We start from the raw sequence: 14,150 nt of genomic DNA on the forward strand, positions 1-14,150 counted from the left end.
TGACATATATTTATTCATTTCACTTCATTTAAGATGAGCCTGAGCCACAAAGTGCTGGCCTAATGCTGCATCTTCTTGAAGCGTGGGGGTATTCTGAACAAGATCTTGGTCCCAGTCCATTTCTCGCACAATTAACATTTTATATATTTCATTTGATTGTCTATTCTTATTTCATTCATCAGAACAAAATGTACAACTCCAACCACTGAACAATACCTGGATTATTCATCTCATCTCCTTATGGTTAAAGAAAACATGAACGTACATACCCCAGTATAATAGGAAGCTCAATTTAGTAACTTACTACCTTAATGTAATGACCCTTTTCCTCTGAGAACTGGCTTTGACTCCAACCCAAACTAAAGGAGAGGAAACTCATTTTGACTGTAATGGCTACAAGTATAATGAGATTAGGCTGACAGAATCCTGTTCTCTCCTTGCAGCCCAAAGGTATTCAATTCAAAACCTCCTTCTTCGCTTGGAGGGGGAAGGTGCTAACATTGGACCTGCTGGTCACTTACCAGCCTACCCAAAACACACTTCTATTTTACTCCATCAAACTGACTTCTGTAATGAAAAATACTTTACAAAACATGATATCTAATGCTAAATCTCTAGATAAAGTTGTCTGCTTACCCAATAAACTCTGCTAAGCCCTCTAAGAAACCACAAAGAACATGCTGTTGTATGGTATATGAAATTAGGGCCATAATCTTTAATTTCCTGGCATTCATGTATGCTTAATTAACTTATTAATTTGGTAGCTTCTACCTACCCCAGCTAAAGTGAACATAAGAGCAAGTGGAAAAGATTTTCACTTTAAGGTTGGAGAGAGTACCTACCTTTCAAAGGAACCACCAGAAGCAGCATGTAAAATTTTAAGCTTCTGCAAACTATTTTAGGGAACAGAGTTGCAGAGATGCTGGTAAGCAGCACAGCAGCCAGGCATTGTCCTGGCACACAGGGGAAAACTCTTTTGCACTGCCCCTGCATAATCTTTTTTCCCACTCGAAAGAGCAATACGTTTTGAGACAAGAAGGGCCCATTTTGGTAATTTAATTCTACTTCTTTCACCTAATTATTTTCACACCAAAACCATCCTTCTAGTTTCAGTTGCAGCCTCGCTTTGTGAAAGACATCTTATCCCTCAATTAAAACTCCAGTATTGATGAATCAGCCATGCTTTGAGAGAGGTAGTTTCAATTCCTCCACTTTGAAAAATATGCCCTGTCTTTCTGACTCAACTATTAGAAATCATTGTGCCTTTTCTGTGAGATTAAATAGCTATCTGTAGGAGAAATCTTTTTCACATCAATATTTGTAAATTGTTGTCAAGTACTGTCTGTGAAGACCTGTGAACCAGCGTAGCAGTCAGTGCTCCATCACTTTTTCTTGGGACAAAGGCAGACTGGCACGCAGTATCACTGGAAAGGACTTTTCAACTTCAGGACCAGCTATTTAACCAGATTGACATCACACCTCTTTTAGTATTTAACTAGCACTTTTTTCAATGGTTTTACATTATTTAAAGAATGATCATCAGAAAAGCATGTACTCTTTCTGCGTGAAAACAGCTTTGTTATTTTGGTGGAAAGCAGAGCACCGCTATGATCTTAAAACAATAACTACATATTTTCAGAAGGAAAAAAATACAACAAATCAAAGGACTGCAAGCTTCCGTAATTTCTTTCAGGAAGAAACATGCACAATGTTTGCCTAATGTGTCAGTCCCTGCGTGAAACAAATAGGAGTATTGTTCCACATAGAAATTCTCCAAGCACTAAATCTATCAGACTTAGAGCTTATTCTTCACAGGTTCAGATTTAACATGTCATGAATCTCCTTATACTTCCTAACATTCTTGTTTCTGATCTCCTGTGATCAGTGCTGCTTATTAACATGGCCTGTGGTGCACCACAGACACCATTACAAACCTGCTGTTAAATCAATCACTGGGTGGCACCCAAGAGCCAGCTAAGAGATGTATTGAATTGCAGACACTCTCTAATACACATATTTTAACAATTTCCTCCGTCTTCAGTGAAATTATGCTAATATTTTAGTTGAGTTTCCTTAAGTCTGGAACTCAAATTAAGTCTGTCTGTTTCGGTTTTATGATAGTGCTTGAAATCACTTGCAGACAAGGGGTTGTTGGACCATGAGATTTATAGTGGCAATGCCACAAAGGTGAAACACATCCTGAGGAAGAGGAAAGCAATCTGTATAGCCAGTGTTTTCACTGCAGTAAAGTTTATAGCAGTATTAAGGGAATAGTTACAAATCAGTTTGATGGTGTTGATTTCATTGAGAATAAGTATATTTACACTTGCAAGCTTTCTCTTAATAATTTTCAGTATGTTTTACACAATGGGGTTAGTGAAGGTTGAATCTGAGCATATTTCGGGAGTGACAAAATCTGTTTTTCTTTTTCCCACCCATCCTTCTACTTTACTTCACAAAAATGGTTTTATAACAGCTCCTAAGGGGCTGAGTCAAGGTTCAGCTATTTTACTGAGGCTCACTGATGTTTCTGAAGATGCTGCAGAATCTTTTACGTTCAGATGCTTTTTGTTATGATGTAGACATGTGTGGGAAGTAAAATACTCACAGTGTATGAGTACCAAAAGCATCCACTTCCTCCACTGGCTCCATACCACCAATTAATTACCTGGAAGGCTGGGGTTAGAGTATATGATTTCCCAATATAAAGCTTTATAAACCATGCAGGTTAAAATAATTTTTCTTCCCTGCTGGCAATTGAACTGTTCACACCTCATTGTGCCTGTGTAGTATGTGAACTTGTCACCTGCAGAATATCTCAAAATTCAGCCACTTTGTTGCGGGCGGGGAACCCTTAAAACATAAATATGTAACAGATACACAAGTGTACGTGGGGACAATTATATCAGGTAAGGACAATAAACCAGCTGTCTTCTTCAGATAATATTCCAATTGAGAGATCGTATTTCTTGAAGGACACTTGGGTCTGAAAACCCTTTCCAGAGTGAATGGAGGGCTAGCAGCAGCAAAACCAGAACCAGAGAGAAAAAGAAGAAAAGATAGACTCTTGGAGAGTTTTTAATGACTATTTCCAGCAATGGCAAGGCAAGGGTACATAATAGTGAATTATGCAACAGCAGCTGCATCCATCACAGGGGCCGGGACACTGGTCAGCAGGCAGAGAAAAGGGGGTGGGGAAGGTCTACCAGATACCCGTTTCAAAGGTATATTATCTAAAAATGCAACAGAGGCTGGGAGCTTGTGTGCCCTGAACTGTGATGAACATAAGCCCATTCTCTCTCTCCTTTTTCTCTCTTCAAATCTATCCAGAACTGATCTGCAGCCAAGCATTTTACACTGTCAGCCCTTCAAAAAGTTGGCTAAATGTTGTTGTGTTGTCCTAGCACATCATGTTCAAAGTCTGCCCTCACCACAGCCCTGAACAGCACAGAGTTTACACTCAGCGCTTCCCACTAACCTGCCTACCCCCACTGGCTTTCCCCTTGGCTTTTCCTTCTGCTTCCTTCACACACACCCAATTTTTGTGTCTTTCCTTTTCTGACTAAAACAGGCTTCCAATTAATGTTTGCCTTTAGGATGGTGTACCCTCCACAGTGTGGAGCAAGGCAGGGTCACAGACCTCACTTCCTTCCTTAAACTAAGTAAGTGCAATTGTATGGGCCACACAAAGAGGACTGTCCTCGTTCTTCCCCGCCTTTGTTCATCCATGCAAAAGACTCCTACAATCCAGCCCTAAAGTAGTAAGGCGAACCCTAGCTATACATCTGAAATTATGACAAACTCGCCTTTGACACTCATGAGAGCTCTGCTTTAAGATATAGCCATCACGTGCCTAACTTCTGTCCCCAAATAATGTATAATAAAAAGTTAACATGCCTGCTCATACATGCCCACTCTTTGGAGTATATGAAATAGAGCATCAATAGCTTGAGAAATGAGAATTCTCTAGAGATAAAAAGGTTAAGTCTTTTCATATAACAAATTAAGCTCCTATATAATTTTTAAGCTTTTTTATTTCAAGGGGTAGGAAAATGGTCTAGTTTTGTCAATTAAAATACTTTAAGTTAAATCCTTGCAGTGATTTCCTTTATAATGAAAAAAATATTTTACTTTTATAGAGAGCAATGAATAGCTATGATAGTTACTTTTTTCTCTCATTTTAAAGAACAATAGGTCTATTCAAGAAATGTGTTTTTGTTCTTTTTATTGAGTACTTTAAATTTTCTAGTTTCCAGTTTCCTTAGTATAAAGTTTGCTCATTCCTTTGAGTAGGAAATTAATATAAATCACTTATTCTAATGCCACAATTTGGGGTATTTTTTTCCTCAGATAATCATTTAAGAGCAGAGCAATCATAATATAATGTCTTTATATTGAAGAGATTTCTTCCTGTCCCAGTTCTTACAAAAATATAATTCATAATAGTGTGAAATATAATGTCAGCCTCTACAATTTCCATGCCTCTGTGCAATGCACACCCAAGACTGCTTTTCTATTGGCAAAACCGGACTGAAACAAGAAAAAACCCATGATAGTTCATTTCTAGAAACATGTTTAAACTGCTGGGACATGAATGGCAAGGTGCATGCCTGTCTGAGGAAAAGTAACCTTGCTCTTATCCCTGCATAACTGTGTATCACTGGGTTTGGGTTTATTTCTGATTTATACCCTCATGAGTGAGACCAGAGCCGGTGCAAGTTAGTGACTTCAGAAGTGAATTAGAATAGGGATAGCAGAGCCTGATTATACCCTATCGGTTCTCCATCATGCATGTGTTGTGTGACAAGGTTGTGCTGGTGTGAAGGTCACCTCTTCCCTCCCATTCAAATCATGAATGCATCCAGGTCTGCATATTGTTCTCAACTAAACACCAGTTAACAGACCTCCTTTCACTGAAGTTGTTCTCAGTAGTCCACACAGATATACAAAAAGTCCTCTTGCAGTTTTTTCATATTGACATATTGCAAACAATTCCTTTTTAGATTAGCGATATTTCAGTGTAAAACTATAATTTGAGATTAATCTGATGGACTACGCAGTCTTGGAGGCCAATTAACATTAGAGGTTCAGAAATACGAAGGACCCATTGTCCTTCAAATGCTTAACTTGTGTCCGTAAACGCCACTTATCAAGGTATGATACCTGACTTGCTCATAGGTGGACTTTCCAGATATGAGTTAAATACAAACACGTTTTTCTACATCATTAACTTCAAACCAACTCTAGTCTGAGTTCAAGAGTCTGTACTGCCAGATCACAGTAGGAATGTATCCCTAATTCAAGTATCCTAATGTAACAGTTTTCTGCAGCTGAGAAACTGGCCTATTTCCCCCAAATACACACTTGCAATGTGACAGTGAGTGGTGAATAATCTGTAAATGACATAAAAGGATGTCCTTAATGTTGTATTGTTTTACTTAACCTTTCATTAGCCATTGGTCAAAAGTCATTGTCATTTCTGATTCTCAGTTCTTCACTTGAAATACAGCTTAAAGAGATGGAAGTCAAATGGACAAAATGCAAGGATTATTTTCTTGAAAACTTACAAGAACATTTGACCTGGCTTTAATGCAGTATAAAAATTACTGAAAGCAATAGGTTTTGTATTTTTTTCTTGGACTACAAGCTTTTAAGCACAGGACCTCACTTTCTTCTTTTGCTCGCTTTCGAGGAGCCACACGACTGAGGTGAGCTCTGTATGGAGTCAGAGCACACTGTGCCTCGGCGAACAGCAGAACAGGAAATCTATCTGGAGAGGGCTCTTTCCCTTAACACAACAGCTGCTTCTGTCCAATGCGTTAGTTCAAATTCAGTCAGGGCTAGTCATTTAAGAGGTTGCATCTTACTATGCTAACAGAGGTCCAATGACATAATCAAATTCCTCTCCAAAAACTATTTGATCGTGAGTGAAATCAGTCATTATCTCTATATAACACATCCTTTTCAACCTAATGACTTTCAGTCTACTCATTTCTCCACTGCTCCCCCATCTTTCTTCTCCTTGTCCTCTTCCCTATCTTCTACTAATATACCTGAAGAATCTCTTCATCCATCACTTTTCTCCATCAATAACTGACTCATTTCTTCAATGAAGAAATCAGACCTGACCCATCTCTAATATCTAGTTCTCTTATTTGTCTTACAGATGTCTGCTGCAGTGCAAGTAGATTTCCCAATGACCAAAACAAACCGTAACCACATCCATAGTTCCAGCTGCCTTTTCACCACATTTGACTGAACTCTCAGACCTTCTCTTCTCTCCACCTCTGCTTTCATTCTGCACTGGGTATAGCTTTAGCTGTGATCTTTTCCTCTTTTAAGTAGGTGGACATTTTTCTTACCTCATTTCTGTCTATTTGAAGAGTCTGGCAGGGGCATAAGAGTCTTTTCTTCCTTAGGAAGCCTAATCCATAAACTCACCAGCCACCTCCATGCTGAGAAGTCACATATCCTACACGTTTAGTCTAAACTGAAGCTGTAGTCACTCTGCTGTCTGCTAGCATATACATATCTAGCTCTAGGCCAGCTATATGGAGAAGTTCCAAGGCTACCACAATAGTTCAAACATCAGATTGCAAAATATCTTATTTCCTACTAAGCCAAAATAACAGTCCAATAGAACCCAGTTAGTAGCAACCAAAGAAAATGTTGGCCCTCTTCTAACTGAGCAGTGTAGCGTACCTGTCCTGCTCTGAAAGTCCACCTCTCACCTTAGAGTTGCTCTTACCTCAGTGCTCCTGTCTAGGCTGGAAGGGTTTTAAACCTCTGGTCCCAGGCATCAGAATTCATTTTTGCTGATTCACATCACCTGCATATACCTTAGCAAGCTAGTTTTTTCTGGGACTTTAAAAGGAACCACATGCTTCGTTTTATCTGCCAGTCAGGTTCAATAAAGTTAAGGGAAATAGTGCAATACCCTTTGATTGCTGTAGAGGCTACTGCTCCTTGACTTAAGTTGCAGTTTCTACTGGAAACTCTCTCTCAAGCTCATATCTAACCTTACTGCTTTATTTGTATGGAGGTTCTAATGGCCTTTCCAATTTAGCCAGACAGCCAAAAAGTCACTCAAGCTCTCTCTTTGGTTGCTACAATTTTCCTCTCTATTTACTGACAAATAACCCACCTGTACCATCATAACTTTTGGGGATACCTTGTTGTGATAATCTGCTTAGTTTATCCCTTTGAGTGCATAAGATCCTCTATGGAGTCCCTCACTTCTATTTTATATATCAAATAAAAAATACTTACCTTCACTTTCAAGGCCATCATACCCTACTTCCAGCCTACTTATACCTCTCCTTCCCCACTAAATTGAGTCCCTGAGCAGTATGCAATTGCAATCTCATTTGTTGAGGACATTTTGAAAAAAGTAATTCTATGCTTGCTCACAAGAACAGCAAAACTCTCTGTCCTGCTCCCCATAAACATATCTCGGAGTCTTTCCTCAAAGCCTTCCTCTGCTGGGATGGCTCCAGGAGTGAGCCGTGTGGCTGGGCCTCACTTACTTAGTGTGGTCTTGCAGTTGGACTGTGAGCTCTTTGGGGCACAGGCTGTACTTCAGGGGCAGGGAGGAAGATGAGGACTCCTCACATAGTGCATAGTTAGTCATTGTTCCTAATTGCTTTGATAACACAAATAATTATTCATAATAACAGCTGCAATAGCAGTAGAGTTACAGCTGTCTAATTTATCTAACAGATTAAAGACAAGGAGTTTTCAGTAAGGCTTTTCCAGTTGTGGAATTTATCATTAGTTACCACGTCATGAGTCTCTTGCTGTTCGGGTCACACAGCAAAACCATTTGATCTGCTGGGTTTTAGAAAGCCAGATGTGTTGATAGGATGGCTTTATACTCAGGTTGTTCGACAGGTTATGGAAAATCAGTCTCATTTGCATATTTTTATCTTAAATGTTGGAAACGTTCATAAATAGCTCAACCTTGACTAGATCAGTCATTTTGCACTTTAAAGGAAAAGAGAAATGATTGAAATGGAAATAAAGCCTTCTTTTTTTCATTAAGATACAGTGAATGCCATATACGGTGCCTCAAACATTTCACGAAAACTCAGATGGAAAATGTACACTGAAGAATAAATGTGCCAAATATGAAGCCATAGTAGTTTTGGATGTTGGCATTCAATCTGTATTACTAGTTTTCCATTGCTAGTATAGACATTTCCATAATAAGTTTTACATAAGAACATGAAAAGTTTCTACACTGAAATACTAAATTATTACATAATATAGAAATTTGAAGTTCACTTTGCATCTGTTCTTACAGTGTAGATAAAACGTAATGTTCTTTCCCCATCACTGGAGCTTTTCATTTTACATTAAAACAGAAATCTAAGGGGTTTTTCCCAATATTCTTGAAATGTGATGTTTCTGATGGGACCTTAATGTTCATATAACCTGCTGGGAAAAAAAAAGTCAGTGAAGTAGTACAATGTCAGTGGGAACTTTCAGGCAGCTAGTAGTGCTCTCTTTCTCTTCTCTGACTGCTCACTCTTCAACCTTTTTCATCTCATAAGAGAGCTCAGACCTATCCCTGTAAGATCTTACCCCGTGGTGGACGCTGCAAATGAAGGTGGTACGAAAATCCTCCATCTCTCTTGGAAGCCATCGCCCCCTTCACCCATCCCTCCCACAGGACCAACAGATCCTCACCAACTCTGCATGTGAGAATGACTGGAAGCAGTGATTCTCCACTATTTCATTTGTGGAAGAAATTACAAAAAATATCCAAGCTGTGAGCTCTGATTTTTTCAACAAAGATGAAGTAAAAGCCACAAGCTAGGTAAGTCTATAAGCTGTCACCCTGAGTGCAATCCAGAATACCTGCAAACCTACCCTTCTTTCCAACGCCAAGGAAAGAGTGTTGCTCCCTGAAAATGAATTCTTCTTTGCTCAGAGCTAATATGTCACCTGCTCCCTACATTCTCTAGGGACTTGCCACGCAACAAGCTCAGGAAAGCGACTGTGACTGGTGTTCACACAAGCTAAGCAGACTGATTTAGCCTCCTTCTCACAGTTGCATCTGTTGTTGTGGACAAGAGTATCTGTCACGGTCCATTTGGGTCTCTCAAATTTATGGGACAAAGTATTCTGTGAATACAAATACTGAATACATACATTGTGAACAAATAGTTTCTTATTGTTTAGGCAGAAGACTGCTGCCTGACAGTACTTTGAGTCAGTAAGTTATATTTTACATTGTATTTCTGCTCATTTTGGAAACTAAGCAGCAGTTTGAATAGTAACAATTAAAGCAACAACATGATGAAAAATATTATCCACTTTAGATCTACTTAAACATGACACATTCAGTAAACATAGTATAGAGAGAACAGCTACGAAATGTAAATGGCTCTGCAGTAAATTTATGTTAGTCCAAACAGCTATTTCAAATGAGGTCAGTAGGGTGCATTTTCCATTTAAGAGAGTCATCCAGACTTAACAGAAGGCATTATACACATATTGAATCCTTCAAAGAAGAACAAAACATAGTTGGCAGGCAATTTAAACAAATACTAGGTTGTCAGTTAATCCTTATAACTGCATGGCAGATATTTATTGTAAACTAGGGATCACTCTAGTTCACATTGTTTGTACCTTATTTGATATTAGTGTTTTTAATATCCAAGTAGCACTGGAACACAGACTGAAGGGTATATGTAGTACTTATCTATATAAGCATCTGTGTCAATTTTTGGACTAGGAAATATGCCACCACTTCAATTCTGCTGTGAACAGTGGGTGGTCAAACAAAAGGCTTGGTGCTGTTAATGCATTTAAAATTAAACTGTGGCTAACAATCACTAATAAACATGCAAAGTCAAGATACTCACGCTCACACTGGTGGAAATTTGGAATAGCTCCACTGGTTTAAGTGCATGGCTCAAATTTACACCACTGGAAAGGGAAGCTGAATGTGGTCCTGGTCTTATCATAAGTAAATGAAGAATCTGTTATGTACCTTCTCCCTACCTATCTCTCAAATGATACCTTCTGTGCTCTTAAAAAATGAAAACTTAAGCTGTCTACTCTCCTGTCATATCTGGACCATATGCTGCCACTGCCCCCTCCTCTATGGCCTCAGAGGGCTGCAGGCAGTGAGAATAACTTTATTAAGCAATGTATTGCAGGCAGTGAGAATAACTTTATTAAGCAATGTAAAGTGGAATAAAAAAATGGAGAAGCAGGCAGAGGTGATCACCTCTGATGTGGCAGGGTAGAGGAACAGGAGCCAAAGTAGATGCGCAGGAAGAAATGCACTGTTTGGATGTAGGGACATGTGTTCTTCCTCTCTGTCTAATCCCCATGGCGGGGGGGGAGGGAGAAGTTAGGGTGAAGGATGCCGCTGGGACACAGGGCTGCAGGAGAGGCTGGGGAACAGCGGGGCTATGTCCTGGGGCTGGATGCTGGAGTTTCCAGCCTCTGGACTCCCAAAGAATATCTCACAGTACAGGAATTTGAAAGTAAGGAATTTTATTTAGTGCATACAGCTCAGCAGTTCAGGGAAGCACTTTCACAAGTTGTCCTCTGGGGCTCTGCAGATCTTCCCTCTGTAGGGGCAGCTGCAAACCAATTGCTGCCTCTTCTCTATCTTCCTACAGCCTCCAGTGAGTGCCTTTATATTTGAAGAGTTGTCTAACCATGTTTAATCCCATCTTGCATTAAACACAGGAGTGAAAAGTGATGTGAGTTGTGTTTCCACAGGAATTCCCACAGTGAGGGAGTGATCATTGCTGCATAGCTGTCTTTTCATGCTTTGTTAACAGAGATTTATATTCCATAAATACCATCTCATACTCTGCCCCTTTCCTACAATGCCACCACTTTACTGGGAAACCTAAAGCCCCATCAGTCCTTTAACTCCCTTTTTACTCTGAATCCAAAGTAAATAGCATTGCATTGAGAAAGATTGTTTGAAAGATTACGTTACTCAATTAGAGGTATTTATTCTACCTTACCAACTTCCTTATAAACATTTTAATTTGAATTTTCGAGGACAGGAGTCCATTCTCATAACAGGCATGGGCCAAGCTCCACATACCATTTGACATTTCTTTATGTGGCTCGTCTTAAGCCAACATGGCTTCACTATGGGCAAATCGTGCCTGACAAATTTGGTGGCCTTCTACAACAGGGTTACAGTGTTGGTAGACAAGGGAAGAGCAACGGACATCATCTACCTGGACTTGTGCAAAGCATTTGACACTGTCCCACATGACATCCTTGTCTCTAAATTGGAGAGACACGGATTTGAAGGATGGACCACTCGGTACATAGGGAATTGGCTGGATGGTCACACTCAAAGAGTTACGGTCAATGGCTCGATGTCCAAGTGGAGACCAATGATGAGTGGCGTTCCTCAGGGGTCGGTATTGGGACCGGCACTGTTTAACATCTTTGTCGGCAACATGGACAGGGGGATTGAGTGCACCCTCAGCAAGTTTGCCGATGACATCCAGCTGTGTGGTGTGGTCGACACACTGGAGGGAAGGGATGCCATCCAGAGGGACCTTGACAGGCTTGAGAGGTGGGCCCGTGTGAACCTCGTGAAGTTCAACAAGGCCAGCTGCAAGGTCCTGCACATAGGTCAGGGCAATCCCAAGCACAGATACAGGCTGGGCAATGAGTGGATTGAGAGCAGCCATGAGGAGAAGGACTTGGGGGTGTTGGCTGACAAGAAGCTCAACGTGACCCGGCAATGTGCGCTTGCAGCCCAGAAAGCCAACCATGTCCTGGGCTGCATCAAAAGAAGCATGGCCAGCGGTTGAGGGAAGTGATTCTCCCCCTCTACTTCGCTCTCATGAGATCCCACCTGGGGCCCCCAACAGAAGAAGGACATGGACCTGTTGGAGCAAGTCCAGAGGAGGGCCACAAAGATGATCAGAGGGCTGGAGCACCTCTCCTATGAAGACAAGCTCAGAGAGCTGGGGTTGTTCAGCCTGGAAAAGAGAAGGCTCAAGGGAGACCTTATAGCAGCCTTCCAGTACCTAAAGGGGGCCTACAAGAAAGCCGGAGAGGGACTTTTTACAAAGGCATGTAGTGATAGGACAAGGCGTAATGGCTTTAAACTGAAAGAGGGTAGATTTAGATTAGGTATAAGGAAGAAGTTCTTCACTATGAGGGTGGTGAGGCACTGGAACAGGTTGCCCAGAGAGATTGTGGATGCCCCATCCCTGGAAGTGTTCAAGGCCAGGTTGGATGGGGCTTTGAGCAACCTGGTCTAGTGGAAGGTGTCCCTGCCCATGGCAGGGGGGTTGGAACTAGATGATCTTTAAGGTCCCTTCCAACCCAAACCATTCTATGATTCTATGATTCTGTGATTCTAATCAAAATTGAAAGCTTCTTTTGTCAAGTCAAGTGTTAGCATCAGCATGGATGTAGGCCATCATTGAAAGCTTGGAAAACCTAGGTCTCTGTCAACACTTAGACATCAGCTGGGGCTCCACTAATGACATGCTCTACATAAATGGGAAGAGTAGATGCTGCTACTATCCAGCGAGGTAATAGGTAAGTATTGCTACTCAGAGGCTAAGATACAAGTATCATCTGGACAACAGTGACACGAGCATCACAAGGTCACTTACTAAATTTCTTCGTGGGAGATGGCCATCATGCCCTGGAAACAACAGTGTTCAAAGCTCAAGATAGCTCTGACCTGCACAGTATTGTGCATCCAGAGCTCCTTACACTGGTTAAGACTCCTAATGGTGTTAGGAGGGGTTCCTTTATAGGTCTCATAGATTTATAGATTTCAAGGTCAAAAGGAATCACTGTGCTGCTATCATCTGACTTCCTGTGTAACGTGGGCTACCGGCCTCCCCTGAACTAATTAACTGCAGTAAGTGGCAGTAACAGAATCTCTGCACAGTTAGCACTCAATAAATAATAAAATGCAATACCTACAGTAGATGATGAGGAGCAAGAGTCTCGTGGCTGACACAGGGGTGCAGGAGGCAGCAGACCTGAGCTCTATCCCACTCCCCACTGCTGTGACCCTCCTACGTGCCCACTACGTGCAGTCGGGACCTTTGTTTCTCTCTGCCGCAAGTTGCTGCAGTGCTTTCCCCTATCACAGGACTCTTGCACACTTGCAAATTGCATTTCAGACTTCAGAAAGAAGATGCCAGAGAGGCACAGAGCACTCATTTTTGGATAGTGTGCCTTTCAGCATAAACCAACCTCATTCAACAGGCTTCCAGTTGGAGATCTGAAACCTCAGAAAGAAATAATGTACTCTGATTTAAATGATGACACTTTTTAGTCACTTGTATATTACTGCAATGTAGAGTAGCTAGTCATAGTAAAGGGTATTTTTCCCATTCAAATACGGATTGTGCATTCAGATATGCTTTTAACTTTTTTTCCTGATTCCTTTAACCTAATAGCACTAATCCAGTGACCTCTATTTTTGACAATGTACATCATATCTAGCCAGCAGGCCATTGCAATGGACTGAGTAATATTTTACAGATCAGTGCCAAAGTATTTGCGAAAGTGTCGGTGTGAGTTTTTAGTGTGAAATGTGCTGTCCTTTGCCCAGAAGTTTCCACCCTCATAAGAATTAGCTACAGAAGAGGCTTTATGAAAAATACAGGTATTCTATTATTGTGTGACAAAGGGACTGAATAGATCCAATCAAGGAAATATCTTGAATAACCACATTTTTCTGCAGTTCACTAACAAGAGTGGCAAGAATCAGCAGTCCTGTGTCTCCCAGGGCCCTGCCTAATCCAGAGGTCTGAAACTGCATGGATTTCTTATGGTGTAGCTGGGAAAGAAAAGACAGAGAGAGAGACAGGAAAGACAGGCAAGGAGAAATGGAAAATAAAAGAAAATCCTTTTGCATTACCATGCAGCCCGATAGTTAAACAAAACTTGCCTTTGCATCCCCCCAAAAAACCCAACACTTTTTGTTTTATCAATCAAGTAAATAACACTGTTTTAGTTCACCCTTAGCTGGTGTTGATACAGTACTGCTGCTCCAGTATTAACTATCCTGGAACTGCTAATAAGAAATATTTTTGAGATTTTGGTCAGAAAGTTTCATAGTAGATTTCTTAGCCACCAAAAGAGCGTTGGCCACATAATGGCTATCTATGTGTGAGATGCATCCA

This window comes from Gymnogyps californianus, chromosome 2 (genome assembly GCF_018139145.2).
Source record: "Gymnogyps californianus isolate 813 chromosome 2, ASM1813914v2, whole genome shotgun sequence".
Lineage (NCBI taxonomy): Eukaryota > Metazoa > Chordata > Aves > Accipitriformes > Cathartidae > Gymnogyps > Gymnogyps californianus.